Here is a 24,600-nt window from a genome sequence, read left to right on the forward strand (position 1 = left end):
AATTCCCTGCAATATTTGGGTGCTTTCATGAATGATTTAAAGTCACAAATATTAGTGTAATTTTATGAATAAGTGTGCAAACTCTACTTCTTTTTACTGCAAAATGACCCTGGAAGTTTAGAATATACCTAACTTTGAAACTCTTATCCTTGCTTTCAGATCTCTTCATGCTATTGCCCTCCCTATATCCACAGACTCCTCCAACCCTACAACCCTTCAGGATATCTGCATCAAATTAATTCTGACCCCTTACATATTTGTGATTGTAATTGTTTCACCATTGGTACTTTTCTTTCTTTTTGTCTTCGGGCAATGCACCAAGCAATTTCTCTCTTCTCTGATATTCAATTATTGTGCATTCTTGTTGCTGAGAAAGTCAACAATTTTGGTGGTCACTAATTGTCCTTGGGAGGGTATCGGTGAGTCCCTTTTTGATCTGTTGCTTGTTGTTTGGTGTAGGTACACCCACATTTCCACATTGGGAAGTTTCAGCGTTTTGACCCTGTGTTGAAGGAATGCTAATACTGTTTCCAAGGTGGGGGCAGTGTGTTGTTTGAAGGTTGATTAATGCTCTGGGCATCCATGATGCCATTATCTTTCAACGTGGTAGAAGTCAGAGGTTCAGAAGCAAAAAAAATCCTTGGACGAATGAAAAATCATGTGAATGGTGCACAATGTTATCACTGTGCATTTATGGTGAAAGGAATGAATATTTTATAGTAGTGGATGAGGTGCCAATCAAGAAGAATGTTTAGTCCTGGATGGTGAAAAGTTTTTTTTGATTAGTTATTGGAACCGCATTCATCTAAGTAAATTATTTTATCATTAACTTTTGATTTGTGCCTGTAGATGGAAAGGCTTTGGGGAGAAAGAAAATGAGTTATTCACCATCGAATTCCCAGTGACTGAACTGTTCTTGTAGTGATAGTATTTATGTGACTGATCCACTTCAGTGTCTAGTCAATGGTAAAAGTCCAGGTGTTGATTAGGGGTTTCAGCGATGCCAAAGAGAGATGTTCGTCTTTTGTTGGATTCTCAAGAGATCTCAATTCACCTTGTCTCTCTCAATGTGACTTTTACGTAGAGTCTGACCTCAAGACTGTAAATAGTGACACTGAGGGATAGCATTTAAACAAAAAAATCAAAAAATGACCAAAGTTAAATCTTTGGGGTATTCCTCCAGCTGACAGTATGAATGAAAGACACCCTGACTGGACACTGTGTCCATCAGGGGCAGAGAAATGGAGAAGCAGATGTGTTTCAGGAGAAAGTCTGACTGCTCGGTGTTTTGCTGTATGTAAAGCTGCACATGGTACGGTAAAAACAGGCCGATGCAGAAGAAACCAGAATCACAAGAACAAAGATTTCATTCAGGAGACTTTGTAGGGCATGAGGAGGTAGAGATATTGATAACTGAACTTTGTGAAGGAATGTTTAAAAATTAATGAGAAATGTTAACATTTGAAATGTTGGGGGCATTCAGAAGGCAATATAAATAGCAAAGACAGAGGACTGGTAGGTAAAGATAAGCTTTACAGCTGGTCTGAGAGGTGGCAAATGGAGTTTAATGTGGAAAAGCGTGAGGTGATTCAGTTTGGAAGGAGCAACGGGGCAGCACGGTGGCACAGTGGTTAGCACTGCTGCCTCACAGCGCCAGGGACCTGGGTTCAATTCCCACCTCAGGCGACTGACTGTGTGGAGTTTGCACATTCTCCCCGTCTCAGCGTGGGTTTCCTCCGGGTGCTCCGGTTTCCTCCCACAGTCCAAAGATGTGCAGGTCAGGTGAATTGGCTATGCTAAATTGCCCGTAGTGTTAGGTAAGGGGTATGGGTGGGTTGCGCTTCGGCGGGTCGGTGTGGACTTGTTGGGCCGAAGGGCCTGTTTCCACACTGTAAGTAATCTAATCTAAAAAAAAGGGAATAAAGAGTACTGGGCTAATGGTATGATCTTGATAGTGCGGATGAGCAGAGAGATCTCAGTGTCCAGGAGCATGGATCCCTGAAAGTTGCCACTCAGGTTGATAGGGCTGTTAAGAAGGCTTACAGTATGTTGAATTTCATTGGTAGAGGGACTGAATTTTGGAACCATGACATCATGCTGCACTTGTACAAAACTCTGGTCTGGGTGTAATTGCTGTATTGCATACAGTTCTGGTCGCTGCATTATAGCAAGGATGAGGAAGCTTTGGAAAGGATGCAGAGGAGATTTACCAGGATGTTACCTGTCACGAAGGGAAGGTCTTTGAGGAAAGGCTGAGGGACATGAGGCTGTTTTCGTTAGAGGCAAAAAAGTTAGGAGGTGACTTAATAAAGGCATTCAAGATGGTCATAGGATTAGGTAGGGTGGCCAGTAAGAGGCTTTTTCCTTGGATGGCAATGGCTAACACGAGGGAACATAGCTTTAAGTTGATGGGTGATAGATATAAGACAAATGTCAGAGGTAGGTTTTTTATTTAGAGTAATAAGGGCATGGAATGCCCTGCCTGCAACAGTAGTGGACTCGTCATCATTAAGGGCATTTAAATGATCATTGGATAAACAAATGGATGATATTGGAATAGCTTAGGAGAGATGGCCTTTAGATTGGTTTCACAGGTGGGTGCAACATCGAGGGCTGAAGGGCCTGTATTGCATTGTAATGTTCTATGCTCTAAGCTTTATGAAACAAAATTTTTTTTACCAAGCTACATGAGAAAAGTTTGGGCCAGTTGATCAAAAACTTGGTCAAAAATTTCAGTAAAATTGGTTTGACTTACAGTGAATTGTGAATGAACTGACAACCTGCTTGCCGAATGTTTTCCGAGAGAAAATGGGGATGGATTCCATATTAGTATGGTCATATTTCAGTGATGTACTCTAGCACTGTGAGAACTGATTTGCTAATCTGAAGCTATTGAATTCGTAGGATTTCTGTGTTAATAGCAGTACATGTTTCTAACGATATACTGCCTTGATGACAAAGCCTAACCTGCAAATGGTGTGTGAATATGCAAGGCTTTATCTCTTTGGGTAATGTTCTTTAAACAGGGTGATTTCAAAACATGGTAGGCTTCTGGAATTGAGGGAGATTGTGCGACACTGAAGATTCTGGAGCAGTAGACAAAATTGCTTCATTACTATGCAAATATGCCACATGCGTTGAGCAGAAATCATTTCAGCGATGTAGTTATACCTTAAAGCTGGAACTTTGCCAGAGTATCTCTCATTCCATTGACGTCAGTGATGTGTGGATCAAAGCTGTGCTTCCTTTAAATTAATTTAGCATTCTAACATCGGAAAAGATTGAAGCTGGCAACAGATTGAAATGGCTTCTTGCGATTGTGGCATCCAGCGTGTTGACTGTGGGGGACTCATCAATAGTAACACATTTAAAGATCGTGTAGAGGTGACCCTTCTTAATATATGACTATTACCTGTCACTTCTCAGGTCAGATCTGGACGTTTAGATTAGATTACTTACAGTGTGGAAACAGGCCCTTCGGCCCAACAAGTCCACACCAACCCGCCGAAGCGCAACCCACCCATACCCCTAACCCTACCCCTACCCCTACATTTACCCCTACCTAACACTACGGGCAATTTAGCATGGCCAATTCACCTGACCCGCACATCTTTGGATTGTGGGAGGAAACCGGAGCACCCGGAGGAAACCCACGCAGACACGGGGAGAATGTGCAAACTCCACACAGTTAGTCGCCTAAGTCGGGAATTGAACCCGGGTCTCAGGCGCTGTAAGACAGCAGTGCTAACCACTGTGCCACCGTGCCGTCCTCAGTGTTTTCTTGGGCTGGTGTAGGCTGATATTCTGCTTAATGATGAATGAACCTGAATGTTGTTGGATAGATGCTGGGCAGCCCCACACCTGGCCTAGTGGTGAAGTGTAAGCCATGAATGGAACAGCTAAACATTGTCATGTTAACAAACTCCGATGTCCTGGGCTGTGATGACAGTCACAATCATTGACATTTTGTGTCAAGTATAACTTCAACCTTTCCCATTTATTCCTATTGACTTCAGTTTTTCTAGAGGTGTTTGTACCATTGTTGAAAAAAACAGTTTTGATGTGAGGAAAGTTACTCTCTCCCCTTCGTTATCTTTCAGCCCAGCCATAGAATCAGAGGTATACAGCATGGAAACAGGCCCTCCCATATCTCGAATTTAGGTTGTGGAGAAGTCAGAAACTGAGTAGTTCTGCAAGAGTTCTGAACAGGTTATTGTGAATAAGAGCTGCTTGATAGCACTGTGTTCATAGTTTTTGACAAGGGTAGGATATACTTAGGCAATTTTTCACATTGTGTGGAAAGTGACAGCCTCACTGATGGGCTGACTTGGGGGTTGATTAGCTCACTTGGCTGGTTGTGATGCAAAGTGATGTCAACAGCATGGGTTCAATTCTGCATTTGATGAGGCCACCGTACAGAACTCTCCTTCTCAACTTTCCCTCTCATCTGAGATGTGATAGTCCTCAGGTTAAACCAGCCCCAGCCATCTCTCCTATTAGAGAGGACAGTGACTTTTTTTTAATAGAACACCTTGAGAGGAGCAGGTATTTCTGGTGGATCGATCTTCAGTAGTACCTCTTGTCTTAATGGCTTTCGAAGTTTAATCCATAACTTTTCTATGTAAAAATAATCTAGCTGGTCATCTTTAAGATCAAATTAGTAACAACATTTATTAAATGTGTTTTATTTTCTCAATTACATTCTTTGAATCCTATTTTACTGATCAGAATGAACAGTGATGTTTTAAAATTAAGATTATTCCTATGCAGTAATTTCAAACATGGCGGTGTTAGGTCACACTGAAAGCTAAAAGAAGCAAACCAGCAAGATTGCATTGGGAACTTGGAGGCTACTCTTCAGACTGCCTTGTAACTAAGGAGCTTGGGTATCACTTACCTCAGAGGTTCATGTAAAATAACTCCAGTGGAAGGTGGATACTTCTAACCGGGGATTCTCTTGAAATATGTGTAGTTAAGATTGTGCAGATTATATAAATTCTAGGTTGCATCTGATAAACTGGAAGAACAGGCTTAATTTAACCATCATCATGCCCAACTGACATACTTAACATTCTGTGTGTAAATGTAATCAGTGAGAATTCTAAAGGCTAGTTACAATTCAAGTTGTTTACAGCATTGTTTAAAAGCAATGAACTATGGTGCCGAAGCTTTCTCCTTTGTTTATTTCACTATAAAATTTAGGCTAATGATCTGGTATATCGCTCATTCCTCCAACACTGGCACATTACCAAATTGTTTTGGTTGCTGTAGGAGAACATGCCAGGGGCAACACCAGGCTTACCTGACAATGAAGTGCTAAACTGGTAAAGTTACAACATACAACGTGAACAGTAAAGAGTGCAAATGACATGATGTAGACTGAGGTCAATTCCACAATGTACAATGATGGATTCAAAACTCCACCTGCAGTCCTGCCATGATCAGTTGCAAATGATTAGGCCCCATTTGGAGTACTGTGTCCAGATTTGGTCCCACACCTCAGGAAGGACATACTGGTACTGGAGCGTGTCCAGCGGAGATTCACACAGATTATCCCTGGAGTGGTAGGTCTAACATACAAGGAACAGCTGAGGATCCTGGGATTGTATTCATTGGAGTTTAGAAGATTAAGGGGAGATCTAATAGAAACTTACAAGATAGTACATGGCTTGGAAAGGGTGGACGCTAGGAAATTGTTTCCATTAAGTGAGGAGACTAGGACCTGTGGACACAGCCTTAGAATTAGAGGGGGTAAATTCAGAACAGAAATGCGGAGACATTTCTTCAGACAGAGAGTGGTGGGCCTGTGGAATACATTGCCGCAGAGTGCAGTGGAGGCCAGGACGCTAAATGTCTTCAAGGCAGAGATTGATAAATTCTTGATGTCACAAGGAACTAAGGGCTACGGAGAGAATGCGGGTAAGTGGAGTTGAAATGCCCATCAGCCACGATTGAATGGTGGAGTGGACTCGATGGGCTGAATGGCCTTATTTCCACTCCTATGTCTTATGGTCTTAAATGTTGATGGTCAAATTAATAATAAATGTTTGGAGGCGGTTTGATGAATATCCTCATGATAGTGTAGCCTAGCATATGAGCGCAAAGGACAAAACTGAAGAATTTACTGCTATCATCAACCAAGAGTGCTGAGTGGATGATTCTTCTCGGTCATCTTCTGAGCTTGGTGCCATCATGGATTCCTGACTTTAGCCAATTACGTTCATTCCACATGGTATCAAAAAGCAACTGAGTACACTGGACTTAGGCTGCAAAGTTCCAACAGCATCCTGGCTGTAATACTGAAACCTTTTGCTCCAGACCTAGCTATACCTCTATCTAAGCTGTTCTGACACCTACTCAAACAGTTACTGAATTCCAGCTTGGGCATGTGTCCCTCTTCCTCCTTTGTCACAGGATCATAATCCTGAACCTCTCAACAGGATTTTAGGATTACCTTCACCACATGGACTTCAGCTGTTCAAGAGAAAACCAGCTACCACTTTCATGAGGAGGAACAGGGATTAGCAATAAATACTGTGGTGCTGGAAAAACACAGCAGGCCAGGCAGCATCCGAGGAGCAGGAAAATCGACTTTTTGGGCATAAGCCCTTCTTCAGGAATGAGGCTGGTGTGCCAAGCGGGCTGAGATAAAAGGTAGGGGGAGGGAATTTGGGGAAGGGGTGCTGGGAATATGATAGGTGGAAGAAAGTAAGGGTGAGGGTGATAGGCCGGAGAGGGGATGGGGGCAGAGAGGTCAGGAAGAAGATTGCAGGTCAAGAGGGCAGTGCTGAATCTGGGGGTTGGGACTGAGATAAGGTGGGGGAAGGGAAATGAGGAAGCTGGAGAAATCTATATTCATCCCGTGTGGTTGGAGGGTTCCTAGGCGGAAGATGAGGCGCTCTTCCTCCAGGCGTGGTGTGGACAGGGTCTGGCGATGAAGGAGGCCAAGGACCTGCATGTCATTGGCGGAGTGGGAAGGACAACTAAAGTGTTCAGCCACGGGGTGGTTGGGTTGGTTGGTGCGGGTGTCCCAGAGGTTTAGATTAGATTAGATTACTTACAGTGTGGAAACAGGCCCTTCGGCCCAACAAGTCCACACCGACCCGCCGAAGCGCAACCCACCCATACATTTACCCCTTACCTAACACTACGGGCAATTTAGCATGGCCAATTCACCTGACCCGCACATCTTTGGATTGTGGGAGGAAACCGGAGCACCCGGAGGAAACCCACGCAGACACGGGGAGAACGTGCAAACTCCACACAGTCTGTCGCCTGAGTCGGGAATTGAACCCGGGTCTCAAGCGCTGTGAGGCAGCAGTGCTAACCACTGTGCCACCGTGCCGCCCACTGAAAATGTTTGGGCTGAGGGACTCCCTGAAACGTTCCGCAAGTAGGCGGCCTGTCTCCTCGATGTAGAGGAGATCACATTGGGTGCAGCGGATACAGTAAATGATGTGTGTAGAGGTGCAGGTGAATTTGCGACGGATAGAAGAGGATCCATTGGGGCCTTGGAGGGAGGTGAGGGGGGAGTTGTGGGCGCAAGTTTTGCACTTCTTGCAGTTGCAGAGGAAGGTGCCAGGAGTGGAGGTTGGGTTGGTGGGGGATGTGGACCTGATGAGGGAGTCACAGAGGGAGTGCTTGCTGCTGAATGCTGATAGGGGTGGAGAGGGAAATATATCCCTGGTGGTGGGGTCTGTGTGGCGGAAATGACGGAGGATGATACGGTGTATCCGGAGCTTGGTGGGTTGGAAGGTGAGGACCAGTGGTGTTCTGTCCTGGTGGCGATTGGAGGGGCAGGGTTCCAGGGCGGAGGTGCGGGAAGTGGAGGAGATGGGATGGAGAGCATCATCGACCACATCAGAGGGGAAATTGCGATCTTTGAAGAAGGAGGCCATTTTGAGTAGTTTGGTAGTGGAATTGGTCCTCCTGAGAGCAGATGAGGCGAAGAAATTGGGAATATGGGATGGCATTTTTACAGGGGGGCAGGGTGAGAGGAGGTGTAATCTAGGTAGCTGTGGGAGTCAGTCGGGAGTCAACTCTGGTACTCCAGCATCTGCAGTCCTCACTTTTTCCCTAGCAATAAATATTGTCAATGCCCACGCATCCTGTCAATGGCTGTGGATCTTCACTACTTTTTACACGTGAGTCTTTTGTTATGATGACAGAATCTAACCAAAGATCTATTTACAACTATTCAATAAACAAAAATCACTTTGCAATTAAGTTGACGTCTGCTACACTCAAAGTTTGTTTAGCTCAAGGCATACTGTAGTGGTACAATGCCACAGTTACCAGACAAAAACTTGACAAGTTCTTCAGACTATGGAGCTAAATGACCATTATAATTGTGAACTTTGAGATAATTCATTTATCAGGAAATGAAACGTAAGTAGTGTCTCTCGGAGCCCACGGAAACAGATTTTTAAAAATATTCTTACTAATATTCTGAGTCATTGGTAAAGCATTTAATAATTGACGGACAGGTAGCTGAATGAAATACCGAAAAGGACAGGGCGGACAAAGGGGACTGGGGCTTAGATTAGATTACTTACAGTGTGGAAACAGGCCCTTCGGCCCAACAAGTCCACACCGACCCGCAACCCACCCATACCCCTACATTTACCTCTTACCTAGCACTACGGGCAATTTAGCATGGCCAATTCATCTGACCCGCACATCTTTGGACTGTGGGAGGAAACGGGAGCACCCGGAGGAAACCCACGCAGACACGGGGAGAACATGCAAACTCCACACAGTCAGTTGCCTGAGTCGGGAAATGAACCCGGGTCTCAGGCGCTGTGAGGCAGCAGTGCTAACCACTGTGCCACCGTGCCGCTCTTGGTCATGTGGAGGATAAGTTATCATTTTGGATCTGGCAGCGATATCAGAGAACAAAACTAAATTGGGGAATAGCTGGTGGTTGTATTACGAAATAATTGGGCACTTGTTAGGGTGATTGGCACCAGGTAATGATGCTCATTTAACAGAATGGTGCAGGCACAATGGGCTAAATAGTCTTTTTTTTGCGCTACAACATATTTTGGTGTGCATATGAGAACAAGTCACTAGTAGAGTTGGAGTTTGTGGTATTTGAGTTGAATGAAAATGCTGATTAGTGTAAAAATGTGGCCCTGGAAAAGCGCAGCATTCAAGGAGCAGGCGAATTGATGTTTCGGGCATAAATCCTTCGTCAGGGCTTATGCCCGAAACATCGATTCTCCTGCTCCTCGAATGCTGCCTGACCTTCTGTGCTTTTCTAGCACCATTTTTTTTTGACTCTGTTCTCAGCCTCTGCAGTTGTCACTTTCTCCTGAAAATGCTGGTTAGAAAAGTATATGGGACTCTATCTAACCAGCATTTAAATCCTGGTGCAAAACAATTAAAACTTTTTTTTCAGGTACTATAACATACAATTTTTGTGCAATTCTAGATGTTATCACAATTCTTTTAGATTTCTTTTTTGAAGAAATTAGTGGTGTGTTGACTGTTCTGGAAAGATCTAGGAGTGCACTCAGCCTACATTTCCTTGACAAAAAGAACTTGCAGTTTCAAGTGTAAAATGTGCACACTCATTGTAGACTGCACCTCTGGCATTGTTTCAAAGCAGCACTCATGTTCAAGAGGAGTGATAAATCTGCTATAGTTTGCCAATTTATGAAACACAACTGTTATGATAGGTCTTAGAACTAATTTTACTAAGTGTCTTGAAACCTTACACTACATGCCGCACTTTTAAACCGAACACAGAGGTGCTTTAAATATTCAGTGAGTGTGAGAACTGCTAATGGTACTAAGTATTAAAACTTTAACCACTGAGTACATCTATGTCTAAGAATATTGCTTGGTGTGCTGTTAGTGTGACTCAAAATCATGAAAGAGGAAATTTGGTCATTTCTCTGTTTTACAAACCACAATTAAGATCTTTGAAGAGTTTTGATTAGTTCGTATTTTGAAATGTGGCAAAATTGATGCACAAAAATAAATATATTTTAAATTACTCACAATGAATTTAAAGGTATGATTTACAAAGTGTTTGCTTGTGTTTTCTAATGGCAAGATTAGACTTAAGATTTTCTTGTGAATTTATCTTCTGTGTTTTTTTTTAAACAATGTTATGTAACTGTTTTATTTTTCAATAAGAATAAGGGAGAACTGGAGTCTCTCCTTTTTGTGAATAGATAAATATAGCCTGCTGTTTATCTGTAATATATCATTTCTTAAAAACAACCGAAAAACTGAGAACTCTTCAATTCATTTTTAACAATATCATTTATTGTTAAAACCGAGCCGTGCATGGGATAAATCGCTGCCCCCTCCTGCTAAAACAGCATTATTTTTTCATATTCCTTTCTGGAATGCGAGCTTCACTGGCTGTGGCAGCATTTCTTGTCCAGCTCCCCAGTTGGGAATGTACTGGTGAGCTGTCTTCTTGAACTGTAGCAGTCCATTTGCTGTCAGTACAGGTTCACTTCAACTACTTTCTCTTTAGTATATGTTTTTGTACACTACGTTTGCTACTCATGCTGTAGCCTCTTTGTTGGAGAGATCCATAATATAAAGAATGACCACTTTGCAGAGCACTTCCATTCAGTCTGCAGGCATGATTCCCCCAGAATTTTGTTTCCTGCAGTTTTTGTTCCTTTGCCGCACTCTCACCTTGCTCCTATTGTTTTGAATGGTATCTGGGGTTGAAAAATGTGGCGCTGGAAAAGTGCAGCAGGGCAGGCAGCATCTGAGGAGCAGGAGAATCAACGTTTCGGGCATAAGCCCCTCTTCTAGAATGAGGCTGGTGTGCCAAGCGGGCTGAGATAAAAGGGTGGGGGGGGGTGGAATTTGGGGGAGGGGCGCTGGGAATATGATAGGTGGAAGGAAGTAAGGGTGAGGGTGATAGGCCAGAGAGGGGGTGGGGGCTGAGAGGTCGGGAAGAAGATTGCAGGTCAAGAGGATAGTGCTGAATCCGGGGTCGGGACTGAGATAAGGTGGGGGGAGGGGAAATGAGGAAGCTGGAGAAATCTACATTCATCCTGTGTGGTTGGAGGGTTCCTAGGCAGAAGATAAGGTGCTCTTCCTCCAGGGGTTATGTGGCCAGGGTCTGGCGATGGAGGAGGCCAAGGACCTGCATGTCCTTGGCGGAATGGGAGGGGGAGTTAAAGCGTTCAGCTACAGGGTGGTTGGATTGGTTGGTGCGGGTGTCCCAGAGGTGTTCCCTGAAACGTTCCACAAGTAGGCGGCCTGTCTCCCCAATGTAGAGGAGACCACATCAGGTGCAACGGATGCAGTAAATGATGTGTGTGGAGGTGCAGGTGAATTTGCGATGGATATGGAAAGATCCATTGAGGCCTTGGAGGGAAGTGAGGGGGGAGGTGTGGGTGCAAGTTTTGCATTTCTTGCGGTTGCAGGGGAAGGTGCTGGGAGTGGAGGTTGGGTTAGTGGGGGGTGTGGACCTGACGAGGGAGTCGCGAAGGGAGTGGTCTCTCTGGAATGCTGATAGGGGAGGGGAGGGAAATATATCCCTGGTGGTGGGGTCTGATTGGAGGTGGCGGAAATGATGCCATGTGTTCGGTGGTTGGTGGGTGGAAGGTGAGGACCAGTGGGGTTCTGTCCTGGTGGTGATTGGAGGGGCAGGGTTCAAGGTCAGAGGTGCGGGAAGTGGAGGAGATGCGGTGGAGAGCATCGTCAACCACGTCGGAGGGGAAATTGCAATCTTTGAAGAAGGAGGCCATTTGGGCTGTTCGTTAGTGGAATTGGTTCTTCTGGGAGTAGATGCGGCAGAGGCGGAGGAATTGGGAATATGGGACGGCGTTTTTACAGGGGGCAGAGTGGGAGGAGGTGTAATCTAGGTAGCTGTGGGAGTCAGTCAGTTTGTAGTAAATGTCTGTGTTGAGTCGGTCGCCCGAGATAGAAATGGAGAGGTCTAGGAAGGGGAGGGAGGAGTCTGAGATGGTCCAGATAAATTTGAGATCAGGGTGGCAGGTGTTAGTAAAGTGGATGAACCTGTTCTCCTAGTTAGAATCATCTCCAACAGATGCCATTCTATTTTCCATTGAAAAACCCCTGTGAGCCATCTTTTGTTGCCTTACTTGGCCATTATCATTCTCTTTAGCCTAGTAAGACTAACCCTACTACCACTTAATCTCTTCTGTCTTGCGCTCAATCACAGGATGATTCTCCTTTTGTCCTTTTTTCACACCTACCCCTTGCTTAAAATGTATTAAGTTCATAATTCATAATTATGAAGTGGCATGGACCTGTCAACTGTTTCTTTCTCCAAGCTGTCAGACCTGCTGAAGATTTCAGGCATTCTGTGTTTTTTTTTGGATTTCCAGCGTCTGTGGTTTTCTACATTTTCATTACCATGTCCTTTTCCATAACACGACCATCTCTTTTATCATTTTCATCACTCCTGTCTTCCATCCTATCATGGAAGATAGCTTTGTCCCTGGCCATCTTTTGCTACCATTCTGCTTACTTAAAATGTGTTGGATCTCTAATATTCACTAGTTCTGGTGAAAAGTCACCAAAATATAATTTTAAAGATTTCTTTCTCCATTAATTCTGGCTGCAGAATATTCTGTGCTGTAACAATTTTGTAAAGATCTGTCTATCTTACTGTGACCAACACCAAAATAAACAGATTATCTGGTCATTATAACGCTGTTATTTGTGATATCTTTCTGTGTAAGAGTTAGCTGCTCGACTGGTTAGTGCTGCTGCCTCACAACACCTCAGACTTGGGTTCAATTCCATCCTCTGCCGACTCTGCATGGAGTTTGCATGTTCTCTCCACATCTGCATGGATTTCCTTTGGGTGTTCTCGTTTCCTCCTGCAGTCCAAAGATGTGCAAGTTAGGTGGATTGGCTGTGTTAAATTGCCTGTGATGTCCAGCAATGTACAGACTAAGTGGGTTAGCCATGGTAAAAATCCCTGGGTAGGATAATCTTCAGAGAGTCGGTGTAGTCTCAACGGGCCAAATGGCCTCTTTCTGTGCTGTAGGGTGTTGAGGATTATTATAGTGACGACACTTCAAAAATACTTAAGTACTTTATGATTTCCTGACGTGAAAAACCCTACATAAATACATGTTTCCTTTTCTGAGGTCCTGCCTGACAAATCTGCTAGACTTCTTTGAAGAAGTTACGAGCAGGTTAGACCAAGGAGAGCTAATGGATGTTTTCCACCTGGATATCAAGAAGGCCTTTGACAAGGTACCACACAGGAGGCTACTGAATAAGATAAGGGCCCATGGTGTCAGAGGCAAAATGCTAGCATGGATAGAAGTCTGGATAGAGTGGGGATGAAAGGTCCTTCTCAGGATGGCAGCAAGTGGCAAATGGTGTTCTGCAAGGCTCAGTGTTGGGATCACAACTCTTCACCTTTATGCATTAACAATCTAGCTGAAGGAGCTGAGGGAATTCTGGCTAAGTTTGCAGTTGACACAAAGGTAGAGTGACTTAGCACTGAGGCTGCATTGAGGTAGCATTGAGGAGGCTGCAGCAGAATTTGGAGAGGTTAGGAAAGTAGACAAAGAAATGACAGTAAGATGGAATATAATATGGGAAAGTATGAGACGTGCATTTTGGTAGGAAGATTAGAGGCATGGATTATTTTCTAAATTCAGAAGTCTGATTGTTAAGGGCTTTGGGGAGAAGGTGGGAGAGTGGAGTTGAGAAACTTATCAGCCATGATTGAATGGCGGAGCAGACTCGATGGACTGAGCAGCCTGATTTCTGCTCCTATGTCTTATGGTCTTAAGTGTTTGTTTAATGTAATTTTGTATGACTTGCAAGTAAAGATAAAAAGACCTTTATAGCTTGGTTTAATATGACATTCAGTTGGCATCATCGGGGGACTTTACTTCAGAATTAGAGAGTCACATGTCAATACAGACCAGTACACATTTCGCAAAGGGAACAATTCTGAACATTAAGTTAATGGAAGATTGTTCATACTGCTAGCTGATGCTATTCCCTGAGCTCTCAATATTTCTCTTTCACTCTCTCTCTTGTATGTTTTAAATTCAGCTGTTAAACTTGTGGCGCAACACTGTCCCTATGGGTCATGAATGATTCTTGCACATATTCAAAGGTAGACCCAGATCAGGTCTGAGCTGTTCTGTCATAGCAAGGAATGTGAGGGAGTGTTTGTTGATTTCCAGCAATGAATTTAAAATATTTTGACAGGATGATTTATTTTAATATGGAAATTGGCCAAAATGACCAACCATAAATCCGGGAAACATTAAATCAAAGTGATTTTTTTCTTTTCAGGCCTGTTATTTACAGGCAGAACTTTCAGACAAGATGGTAATCTAAGGTTCGGGTTTGCGTCATCATTTTTTAGACTTGCTTTTGCTCTGTTCCAGATGTTAGAATGAATAATGTCTGCCCTTTCTGCAGGTGTAGGGCGTGCTCTGTTAATGGGCTCTGTTTTTGGCATCAGAGTGTTGTTTGTTATGCATAGGATGTACCTGAGAATTGCATTCAAGGTGGGAGACAAGCCATGGCCTAGCTGAACAATCAACAACAGCTAATGGATAGAAGGAGTGGAAAAGTAAGGCTTGAGGGCTTTACGTATAGAATTACAATTCCCAGACCGTGAACATCAAAAAGGTTGAATGCATTCCCCAATTCTACTGAACTTAGTCCAAATGACGTACTATATCACAACACCCTCTCTCCATGAGTAATAGGGTTCTCACATAAGTAACAGTAAGGAAATGTGTACGATGTTTAGGTATTGGCAATTTTAAACAATTCTTTACAACATCCAATTTCAGTTTAAATTCATTTATAAGAAAGGTAATTTTAATCAAGTTGGAAGGACTCCTATCAAAGTAATGTTTAATCACTGCTTTGCTCACAGAAATGTGTGTTCCAATGTAAAAGTATTACTTAAATTACCAAGTGAGCTGTGTGTGAAATGGACAAGTCGTTGCTCTGTTAAATTACTTCTGCACACTTCCAGAACAACTCCCATATGATCCAACTATAATGTACACTATGGCTCCATTTCACCTCAGGCATGTAGGGGATTTATTTCGAGTAGAAACACTGCATCAGGTGGAAGCTTTCCATTCTCACATATTTTGAACTTTAGCTTTCTAACACGAGGTGTGCCAGGAACTGTTCTGGTTCAGAGTAATTTCCCCTGCAAGCAAAATTTACATTTGTCAGTGCTCAGGGAAGCAAACAGAAAATCTCAAGGGGGGAGGAAGACTAAAAAAAATCTAAAAACACTAAACAGCTACAGCAGGAAATGGCACAATTGAAGTGTGACTTACAATAAAGGGAAATACAGCTAGCTCAAAATACAGTCCACGGCCTCAGGACATATTATAGCTATCTGCAGGTACAGAGAGCATTTCACATAAGCAGAGATCCTGCTAGCAGATCCCAAACAAGCAGTCTGGATTGACAATATGCAGGGTCAAGTAGTTGAACAACATGGGTTATTTGCTAGTTCCTGAGTTCCCAGTTTCTGCTGTGTAACTACGAATAAATCTTCATGCCTTCCCAGAAACTGAGGTCATGTTGGAGAGCAAGTCTTCATTCCTATTGTTGCTTGCCTCCTAGGTTGTCCTTCACCATTGGATATTGTACATCAGCTGGAGGTTACATCAGATCACCTTCCTCTTTCCTACAAACCATGTGTTATGCATTTTAGGTGTTTAAATATTTTACAGCACACAATGGATTCTATTTCCAGGGCATGAAAACAAAACATTTTTGACAGACTCATTAAGCAATTATAGAACAGAAATGATAATTGGAGTTAATAGCAGAAAAATCTTTACTAAACATGATCCAGTGTCTTCCCTGTGATGGGCATGATTACACCATTTATTTTAACTGGGTTAATAGTTGACAGAGAAAAGTCATATGAGCATGTTTAGCATTCAATTGCTGTTATTACCAGCCATAATTTCTGCTGCACTATGTTTAAAATGCACAATAGGTTCATCAAATCTGCAAAATGAAAAGAGAATTGCTTGAGTGTTTAGTGAACTTCATTTATTATTGGAATATTAGACAGAACCTAATGTCCTTCCCTGACCTTTACAAGCCTTTGTCCTGATTGCGTCCATGTGAGGGAAGGCCTGTAGATGGTTACCTTCCCCATCATCCATTGAAACTCTTGGTGGGTAATTAGAGCTCACTTGTCCCTCCCACCAACAACCAGGCAAAACAAGAACCAAATGATGCAGAGCTTGCTTGCAGGCTCCCCAAAGAGGAGTCGGGGTTTCCGGGAGGTGGGGAGGGGAGTGATTCATATCCAGTATCCAAAACCTGGTACCTAAGCCATTTATACAAACTAATTTGACATTGAATATCCTGGAGTGAAATAACTCCAGATTCTTGCTGGTGCTTCATTTGAGGCATCCATGTTTCCTTTGTCAGAGGCGAATGAAGGAGTGTAATGTGGTACCTGCAGGATGCAATAAAAAGGTGTTTGAACAAGGACCAGAGGTTAACGTCAAAACGCTGTCAATGAGGGTAATAGGAGATGGGCAAAGCAAAGTTCAATGCTTCTCTCTTGGTTACTCCCTACCTGCATCCACCCATCACCTTCCCTGCGACTTTCTGCCCTCCACTTCCTTATTCATCTCTCATCCTCCTTCCCCTTTCACATTCCTGATGAAGGGCTTATGTCCAAAGCGTCAACTTTCCTCCTTAGATGCTGCCTGACCTGCTGTGCTTTTCCAGCACCACCCTTTTTGACTCTGACTCTCCAGCATCTGCAGTCCTCACTTTTCTTCTCTCACCGATACATTGACCAGAGTTGAGGACCTTTCATCACAACGGGTGAGAAGCTGAATGTTGGGCACCTGCCCTAAGACCATAAGGCCTAGGAGCAGAAATTAGGCCATTCAGCCCAGTGAGTCTGTTCTACCAATTAATCATGGCTGATAGGTTTCTCATCTCCATTCTCTCACTTTAACCCAGTAACCCTTGATCCCCTTGAGACTCAAGACGCCTATTTATCTCTGTCTTAAATATATTTAATGACCTGGCCTCCACAGACTTCTGTGGCAATGAATCCCATAGATTCACCACTCTCTGGCTGAAGAAGTTTCTCCTTATCTCCATTCTAAAAGGTCTTCCCATTACTCTAAGGCTGTGCCCTTCCGACTTAGTCTCTCCTGCCAATGGAAACATCTTCCCCACATCTACTCTGTCCAGGCCATTCAGTATTCTACAAGTGTCAATTAGAACTCCTCTCTTCTTTCTAAACTCCACCAAGTATAAACCCAGACGTTCCTCATATGTTAAGCTTGTCATTCCTGGGACCATTCTCATAAACATCCTCTGAACACACTTCAGGGTCAGTACATCAATCCTGAGATATAGGGCCCAAAACTGTGCACAATACTCCAAATGTAGTCTGACCAGAGCCTTATAAAACCTCAGAAGTATGTCCCTGCTTTTATATTCAAATCCTTTCAAAATAAATGCCATCATTGCACTTGCCTTCCTAAATACTGACTCAACCTGCTAGTTTCCCTACAGAGAATCCTGGACTAGAACTTCCAAGTGTATTTGCCCTTCAGACTTCTGAATCTCTTCCCCATTTAGAAAATAGTTTCTGTCTCTATTCTTCCTACGAATGTGCATGACCTCATACCTTCCCACATTTGTATTCCATCTGCCATTTCTTTGCCCACTGTCCAAACCTGTCCAAACCCTTCTGCAGCCTCCCCATCTCCTCAATGCTACCTATCTTTGTATCGTCTGCAAACTTAGCCAGAATGCCCTCAGTTCCTTCATCTAGATTGTTAATGTACAAAATGAAGAGTTGTGGTCCTAACACCGAACCTTGTAGAACATCACTTGTCACTGGCTGCCTTCCTGAGAAGGAGTAAAAAGTGAGGTTGAAATCCAATGTGGTCTTCCTGTGCAGGAGCTGTGTTGGCTGAGAGGTTAAGGCGTTGGATTTGAAATCCAATGGGGTCTTCCTGTGCAGGAGCTGTGATGGCTGAGAGGTTAAGGCGTTGGATTTGAAATCCAATGGGGTCTTCCTGTGCAGGAGCTGTGATGGCTGAGAGGTTAAGGCGTTGGATTTGAAATCCAATGGGGTCTTCCTGCGCAGGTTCGAATCCTCCTCACAGCGTGCCATCCTTTAAAAGTCAATTGTTCCTGAGAAGGACCCTTTTATCTGCTTTCTTCCAGATAGCTAAGCTTCCATCCATGCTACCACCGTGCCTTTGAACCATGGGCCATAATCTTACTCAGTAGTCTCCTGTGTGGTACCTTGTCAAGGGTCTTCTTGAAGTCCATCCATTGTCTCTCCTTGGTCTAACCTGCTCATTATTTCCACAAAGAAGCCTAGCAAATTTGTCAGATATGACTTTTTTTCCTTGGTGAAACCATGCTGACATTGCCTTATTTTACCAAAGATTTCCAAGTATTCAGAAATCTCATCCTTCACAATGGATTCTAGTATCTTACACCCAACAGAAGTTAGATTAATTCATCTGTAATTTTCTGTCTTTTTCCTTGCTCCTTCTTTAAACAGGGGTGTCATGTTAGCAATTTTCCAGTCCTCTGGGACCCTCCCTGATTCTAGAGATTTCTGACAGGTCACCACTAACGTTTCCATGACTTCCCTTAGAACTTTGGGGTATAGTCCATCTGGTCCAGGTGATTTATCCACCCTCAGGCCATTCAGTTTTTCGAGCACCTTTTCCTTGGTGAGGGCTACTATACTCAGCTCTGCCCCCTTAATCTCTTGATTTTTTGGGATATTAATCATATCTTCTACTGTGAAGACTGATGTGATGTAATCATTCAGTTCCTCAGCCATTTCCTTGATCCCCACTACTATCTCTCCAGCGTCATTTTTCCTCTGGATGAATCTTTGCTATGTCTCCTGAATTTCTCCCAGAAATTCCTGCCATTGCTGTTCCACAGTCTTTGCCACTAGGCTCCTTTCCCAGTCAATTATATCCAGCTCCTACTTCATGCCTCTATAATTGCCTTTATTCAGCCATTACCTCTGATTCTATCTTCCCCGTCTCAAATTGCAGAGTAAATTCAATTATATTATGATCACTGCTTCGTAAGGATTCCTTCACCTGAGGCTCCCTTATCAAGTCTGCCTCATTGCACAGCACTAAATCCAGAATCGCCTGTTCCCTAGAGGACTCCATCACAAGCTGCTCCAAAAATCCATCTTGTAGACATTCCACAAATTCCTTTCCTTGCAATCTATGGCCAACCTGATTTTCCCAGTCACATTGAAATCCCTCATGATCACTGTGACTTTGCCCTTCTTTTCTATCTCCTGGTGTGTCTTGCACCCCAGTTCCTGACTACAATTTGGAGGCATGTACATAACTTTGACTATGGCTTTTTTTTTAAACCTTTGCTGTTCCTCAATTCTACAGACTTGCATCCAAGCTGGCACTTTTTGGCTTCTTATGAGCAGTTTCCCCCTTGGAATGAGAGAAAGGGAGGGATTGAGTGGGGGTGAAACTGGGTGACACAGCTGGTATTGCTGGTGTAGGTGAGGGAGAAGTGGTGAGGTCTCCCAAATGAGTGAGTAGGCAGCACAGAGGCCATGCAGGATTAGTATGTGGGGTGTTGAAATGGTCAGAGCAGGTGAGGCCAACTGTTGCATGCATCAAGAAAGATGTCTAGGGCAAATATCATGGACCATGTAGGGCAGTTCCAGCCTGCCACAGATTGACTGACTGGGTGCATAATAGTTGGCACCAGGAATTCTGGGATGTCTTGGCGATGCTGAGTACTTCTGCTCATCAGTGGGAGAATTGGGCAAACATTGGGTGAGCAGGGCAACATAGAGTGTGATACATCATCCATGGTACACTTGGGATGAAAACTTCCTTAACATTGTGGAGAGAAACCCTTCATGAGAAAAATGGCACTGTCAATTTCTGCTAGGATTTGGTGGCCACACAGTTCACAGGCATCACAAAATAAAAGCTGCTGGATTAAAGTGGGTGGAGAAATAGACGATTGCCTGCATGACTAGATCTAAACTTTGTGTTTTTCTAGGAATGGCTGAACTCTTGTTACCTTTTGTGGGGTGAAAAAAAAAGACCTGCATTTATACAGCACTCTTTTTTTTAATGACCAGCTGATGTCAGGAAGGAAAACACCCCACACATGGCAATCTGAAAATGACCAGAAACTCTTTTTAGTGATGTTGATTGAGGGTTAAATAAAGAAGAGTTGATTTGTACGTAGGGTTGTGATACTCGTAGGTTTTTAGGTGCCACAATGCACTTCAGGACTTTCATCGCAGGGTGTTTTCATCTAGGGGTCTATGAACCCTGTGCACCATGATTGGTTCCATATTGGAGAAGGTTCTCCCACTCACGCTTTCTTCACCTGAACCTTCTATTTACTGCTCCCTTGTGGAACCTCGCATATGCCACTCCTTTGGCCACTCACCTTGTTGCCAGGAGAATCTCCTTCCCTCTGGGACCATGCAAGCAGTCCAAGAGTCTTCACTGTAAAATCCAAAGTGTTCTCCTGAGGAACTTACCAGACTTCAGGGAGGACAGAACTTTAGTGAATGTTGCTGAGTTTCATCAAAATTTTACCAATACCAGTTTTATTTCCATGTTAGTGTTCCTCTTTTGTCATTCTGCCACCAAAGCTTTTTGTATTATTATTATTATTATTATTATACCTTACTATTCCAGTTATGTGACACACATTCCATTTTCATTAATGTACTGTTCAAATTCCCAAATCAGCAGTTAGTCATATTATCACTATGTAATAATTAGCTTAAATGTCAGCCTGTTTCCATGTAGCTTCATTTGAATTTGTGGTTTTGATCATCATTCTGAGCAGCAATGCGTTGATTTTAGGGGGTTCGTGATCACACTTATCTAATGTAGGCAGTTGACGATTTGCAGCAACTTTCTGATAGTTTATCATGTTTGTTAACCAGTAACAGTTTAGATATGATACATTAGTGAATTAAGCTAAGGGAGTATAACACCATGACAATTGGCGATTGTCTTCTGGAATCAGTGAACCATCAGGTTGGCCGGGCAGACTGTTTCCATCTTGTTAACTTCATGGGGGACAACATCTGGCTCTTTAGCCTAGGGGAAGTCTTCCCTGGGTTGTCTTCCTCTTCTTCTGGTCTGATTCTGGTCTTTGGAGAGGTCAGCTCTCTGAAAGTTGCCTAATGATGCCTGCAATCTCAGGACAAGTGAGGAGAACTCTTCTCTGCCTTGAGTGCTCATGGTTATGATTCTAGGTGCAAGTTATTGGTGTCAGTCAATTGTTTGAACCCTTTTGTCCAATCGCCATAGAAATGCTTACTCATGATGTCAAATGTCTGTTGTGTCCCCTACCCACCTCCATTTACAGATTAATTTTCATTCCTTTTATGAACAAAAGCACCTTACTTTTAAAAACAACACACTTGATAATTGGGTACATTTAGCACCAGGTAAATTATTGACATTAGTTCAATGTGTATCATGACCTCTGTTCCTCATAATTCCTTCCCTTTTGTTTTCCCATGCTATAATTTTGGAAATTTAAGTACTCTGTAAAAGCTGATAAATGAAATTTCAGGCTGTACAGTAAATACCAGGAAAAGTCTATTTCCAAGGGACCACAATTTCCACTTTTTTAAAAACTGAGGAACGATTGAGTTGAGGATTTTTAGCCAAATGTTGGAAATTTACTTTCACACAAGATTCACTTTTGCTCAAACACTACATAGCATTGACCAGGAGACCAGATAGTGCCCATACTCCTCTCTGAATTAGAGTCATACAGTCAGTTCTATTCGCCCTGCAGTCTAGCAATAGGGATTTTGCACATCTGCCCGAGCATGCTGATGAAGCTCCCAAAATGTGACAATGTGGTGGTCCCTTAGTTCTTTATTTGAACCTGAGCTAGGATTTGTTTTTCAATTTCATTGACATCTGTTTTTAGTCGCAATTCTCTCCACTCAGAGCAAAAAGGATAGTGCTGATGTTGTCCGGTGGAGTTTCTTATCTCTCCAACACAACAACCAGGGAAGGCACAGGTGAGTGAAAGAAGAGGAGGGTTGTACAGAGAGAGGTGTAGGTCAGTCGTGTGGCTTGGCTGCAAAAGCACGGTGTGGAATGAAGCCCAGATAAAGAAGCATCAATGTTGCAGGACTGAAGCAGTCTACATTCAAAGCAAGCCAGTTTGCAAATTGCTCTGAGACAGTGGTGCCTCATTCTTGTCCTTCTCCTCCTCCTTCTCCATTTAAAGACTTTCTGAACACTGCCTTGAATTTCTCAGGGTGGCCTCATTAGGAGCCCATGGGTTTGATGGGAATTAGAACTGGAGCTCTGTATGAGAATTGAGATGCGGTCTACAATATTATAGTACCATTTTGTTGCATAATTTCTTTACTTCTCTGAAATGAAAATTAATGCCTGCCATTATATAATATTAGCAATCACGACCTTGGTCACACTTGTGCTCAACCCATCAGTTCTGTTTTGCTTAGCATTTATTTTGGCATTTTTTTAGAGAAGCAACAAAATATCATTGAAGAACAAAAACCCGGTCACTCAAGTTCAAAATGTTGTTTCTGAAGGGAAGTTGGAATTACGTTGGTATATAAACAAGCACATTCAATGCAAGGGATAGCGGAGTGAAGGAGGGGTAGGACCAGAGAAATAACTAAACATCTGCTACCTGTGGTACTGGTGAAATCAAAATGTACATCCAGAAAACTGCAGGCCCCTGTACATTGGTTACTGAGCTCAATAGCTATGTGCAGACAGGATGTGGACTAAACTAGTAATATATTTTGCTTCTGTAGAAGCTTATCTTGGGTTATGTCTGACTCTAGTATAAAAGTGATTCTTGCACTTTGCAGGTTCAAAAGATATTATGATCTCATGCCATTCAGCCCATCGACATTGCCCCATCATTCATTAAGATCAGGGCTGATCTGTTTGAGTTTCAAATTTCACATTTCCACTTACTCTTGGAAATCTTTGATCTGTCTTGCCTCACAAAAATCGCCCTCTGCATGAAAAAATACTCAACGATCCCAGATCCACTGCCTTCTGTGACAAAATTCTAGTGTCACTCAAACCCCCAGGGGAAAAAAAAACAAACTTCCTCATCTCACTACTAAAAGGCCAACCCCTACTTTTAAAACAATGGCCCTTGTTCTGGACTGACCCACAACAGGAAATGTCCTTTGCTTGTCCACCTTATCAAGAATGTCAGGATCTTATACACTTTAAGCTAGTGACCCATCACTTTTCTTAACTCCAGTTGAATCAAGCTCAGCCTGTCCAACCTCTCCTTATTCCATAATCCATTCAAACCAGCGATCTACCTGGTGGAACTCCTCTGAAATGGCCTGTAATGCATCTACATCCTTTCTCCATCAAGGAGACCAAACATTGCAAACATATTTAAGATGTGGTTTCATCAATTTCCTGTATAACTCAAGTACAATGCTCTGACTTTTAGAATAAATTCCTTTTGTAATATAGGAAAGCATTCCATGAGCCTTTCTCCCTACTTGTCACACCTGAATGGTAGCATTTCTTAAACTATTAAACACCATGATTCCTCTTCACCTTGGAACTCTGCAGTCATTCTTTATTGAATACAGTGTTTTTTTAATTCTTCATATCAACGTGAACAAGTTTATATTTTCCTACATTGTATTCCATCTGCCAGAGGTCAACCTATGGAACCTGAATTGGTCTACAACCTCCTCATTGTTTTCACAACATGCTTTCCTGTTCGTATTTGTCACCTTATAATTTAACTATCATACCGACTTTTATCATTTAAGTCATTGATAAAAGTTGTAAAATATTGAGGCCCCAGCATAGACCTCTGTGGGACCTCACTGTCAGTCCGGAAAAGATCCATTTCTGTTTGCTGTTTATTGCCAGCTGGCTAATCCTCTATCCCTGGTAAAATGTTACTCCTGTACACTGTGAGCTCCTACTTTGTGCATTTACTGTTTCTGCGGCAGCGTTGTCAAATGCTTCTGAAACTGTAGCGCAATTATTGATGTATATACAGGTATCGACTAAGTAATTATCAAACCATTTGGGGTGGCATGGTGGCTCAGTGGTGAGCACTGCTGCCTGACAGCGCCAGATATACAGGATCGATTCCACCCATGGGTGACTGCCTGTGTGGAGTATACATGTTCTCCTCGTGTCTTCATGGGCTTCCTCCGGGTGCTCTGTTTTCCTCCCAGGTTAGGTGGATTGACCATGCTAAATTGCCCATAGTGTCTAGGGATGTGGAAGCTAGGTGGATTAGCAATGGGAAATTCAGGATTACAGGGATGGGGGAGGTCTGGGTGGAATGTTCTCTGGAGGGTTGTTATGCATTCGATGGGCCTGCTTCCATGCTGTAGGAATTCTATGATTTAGGGATATCCGTAATATTGCATGTGGAACAAATATGTCAAATTGACCATGCAAGACATTTATATAGTTGAAATAAATTGGAAAAATGTAGAACTTGTGATCCTTTCAACATCAGACACCAGGAGCTGTTTTTAAATACTTATGACAACTGGCTAAAGAGTTGTTAGTATGTAACATGTACATCTAAGGGTGATTGTATATGTCAGAGAAACCAGGG

At 43.0% G+C, this 24,600-nt stretch overlaps 1 protein-coding gene and 1 non-coding gene across 3 annotated transcripts in view; both read left to right on the top strand.

Moving 5' to 3' along the window:
* Window positions 1-24,600, top strand: part of prkcha (protein kinase C, eta, a) — a 230,435-nt gene that overhangs the window by 37,810 nt on the left and 168,025 nt on the right. The window lies entirely within an intron of this gene.
* On the top strand, window positions 18,031-18,112 carry trnas-uga (transfer RNA serine (anticodon UGA)). Its single transcript has one exon. It is a non-coding gene; the product is annotated as a tRNA-Ser (tRNA).

This window comes from Hemiscyllium ocellatum, chromosome 8 (assembly GCF_020745735.1).
Source record: "Hemiscyllium ocellatum isolate sHemOce1 chromosome 8, sHemOce1.pat.X.cur, whole genome shotgun sequence".
In the NCBI taxonomy this organism is placed as follows: Eukaryota; Metazoa; Chordata; class Chondrichthyes; order Orectolobiformes; family Hemiscylliidae; genus Hemiscyllium; species Hemiscyllium ocellatum.